Here is a 2818-nt window from a genome sequence, read left to right as displayed (position 1 = left end):
TAGTCACATCAAGTTAGATATATGTTTGTATGGTTCTCATATTATTTAAAATATTATATTATTCTTTTAAAAAATTATCATCATTGGGATGTTGAAAATATGATGATTCACTCTTTAGTCCTGTATTTATTTATGTTAGGGAGGTCGAATTCTATGTCTTCAACTCTTTATGTCATTTGATTTTTATTTTTGGTTATGAGTAGACACCCAAATTTCATTTTTGTTTTTCTTAATAATACTAATTTACAAGAAAACACATCTTCTATATATAGTAGTAAAACTTGAGAAGGAAAATGATGGAGGCAGTCTTATCTCAAATGAAACGAAACTATTTGTGATTCGGACGACAAAAACTGCTTTTAGAAGTGAACCATCTGAGTTGGTAACGTCATAAATTGAAGTGGCCGAAAACAAAACAAATAGCAGAAGAACAAATCTAATTCAGACTTTCATCTCACACCACAAACGTGTTCCATAGTGTCTCACATCAATAACACACATTATATCACATAAAGAAGACCACGTAATTTTGTGGAGTAGGAATATAATCACCTTCCCTTCCACCAAAATGTGATTATTTTTCTACCAAAAAATAAAAAAATAAAATGTGCCCATCAAATAACATTAATAGTATAATTGAATATAATACATAATGAGTGTATCTTTATACTTATGAAAGACAACAACATATCCTTATGGATCCCATATGGTAAAAAAGCTCTGGGTGTGTGCCATGCATCATAACACACATCAAAATGGCGCCGTTGCCGGAAAGTTGCAATGGTGTTATATTATTGGCTATTGTGAATATTGTGAATATGTTTGTCTTTTGCTTGTTTGTTGGTTTTTGCTAGTTGTAGGACTTAGTTTTCTTTATTTCTTGTTAGCCTTTTGTTTTTATTTTCTTTTCCTTTTGGAGTGGAAGTGGAGGTGAATGGACCTAGGCACTTTTTTTTTTATGTGACCCATGATATAAGCTAGAATCTCTCTTATTACTCCTTCAACTCCTCTCTCTTTCTCTCTCTCTCTCTTCTTTTGTCTCACACAAGCTTCCCTCTCTATCCCCACCGCGTCAGGCTCGTGTTCTTCTTCTTTCCTTACAACCTTAATCGCTAAGGCAACTATACATACATAAATCTTTATTTTTATATACACGTATTTAATAAAGATTATAATATTCATATATACACACAACACTCGCGTTAAAATCAGATTAGCTTCACACTACCTTTAAAAAACACAAAGTATCACTCATTAGCTCTATGATTTTGGAATCGTAATCGAATCATGCATGATGGAGTAATTTATTTCAATATTTTTTATTTTTTGTGTACTTTAATCAGTATTGAGCAATCCAACTCATGCAAACTTCAGACACGTTTGGTTATTGCGTAATTCTTTATCTCTGCATGCTTTTCCTTTTCTAACCAATTTTGATTTTTTTTTTTCAATGTGTAAACTGAAGCATCCCAAATAAAATAGATACTAATTATCAGAAAAACTAATAACACAACCACTTATCAATTAATATTTCTAAACATACCCTTGTATAACCACGAAACAATAACCCTAAAATCACTACAAGAAAACCGACAGATAACGACGGATATTTAACAGCAGTTTCTAAAAATCGCTGCTAAATAGAATCTGACAGCGATTATTAGCGCGACGAATTTGATTAAAACTACGATAGATATGATCAAAATCCACAACTACCAAAGACAAAAATTCATGAGCAGGGAGTATTTATAGGCATGTGTTTTTAACTTTTTATTTATCTATTGTTAGAAATACAACAAATAAGCTAATTGGGAAATTCAACATCGACAACAGAATTGACCTAGGGTTAGTTATGCATATAGAATCTCTCATCAACTCTTGGCTGAATTATGTGCAATTGAATTTCCAAAATTTAATGAATAAAACGGGGAATAGGATGTCAAAAATTATTATTTTTATTATATGGATAAAAAGAGAAGGAAAAAAAAAAGTAATATTGTATGGTTAGAGAAGAATATACAAGAACAAACGAGATCGATAACTTTTTTTTTTCTTACAACGGATAACTAGCATTGGATCCTTCAAAACTATAGTATGTATGAGTATTATGTGTATTAGTTTATTCCACCACATGCCCCAAATTAGTTTGATTAGCGGAATATTATGTGTATTAGTTTTGTATATATTTTATACATTTCTTTAATATTAAATCTTAAAGTGATTGATTAAAAAAATAAAATCAGATAAACATTTTATCTTTTATACTATAAAAAAATATTCAAAGAGATACAAACACAAAGTAGTGTAAACAACATCTTTTTTATTAATTTACTGCTAGAATGTCTGATTCCATTCTAAGAGATTATATATACTACTATATGACTAATTATTTGATTAACAATAACAACCAATTCTTAAGAAAATTGAAATCCTAGAAAATTGGTCATTAAATGCATAGTATAACATAGGGAGTAATATTTCTCGAGGGTTAATGGTAAAAATGAATTTTAAAAGATTGTGTGTTAATAATTAGTCTCTTTAAACATCAAACGCTAATAATCTTTAAAAATTATAATTGTGAATTAAATTGGTCATTTCAGTTAGACGACTTAGATCACAATATGTCGCAAGATGATTAAACTACATATTATTATTTAACCAAATTTATTATTTTTCGAAAACTATTTTGATTATTAACTTTATATTTTGATAAGCAAATGGAGATAAAAGGCACTTTATTTTTTAGGTGGCCAAACTTTCTGTTAAAGTGGGCATGAACAATGATAGAGAGAAAAAATAAATTTGAAAAAAGTATAAA

Source organism: Arachis ipaensis, chromosome B05 (genome assembly GCF_000816755.2).
Source record: "Arachis ipaensis cultivar K30076 chromosome B05, Araip1.1, whole genome shotgun sequence".
In the NCBI taxonomy this organism is placed as follows: domain Eukaryota; kingdom Viridiplantae; phylum Streptophyta; class Magnoliopsida; order Fabales; family Fabaceae; genus Arachis; species Arachis ipaensis.
This window is presented reverse-complemented; position numbering follows the sequence as displayed.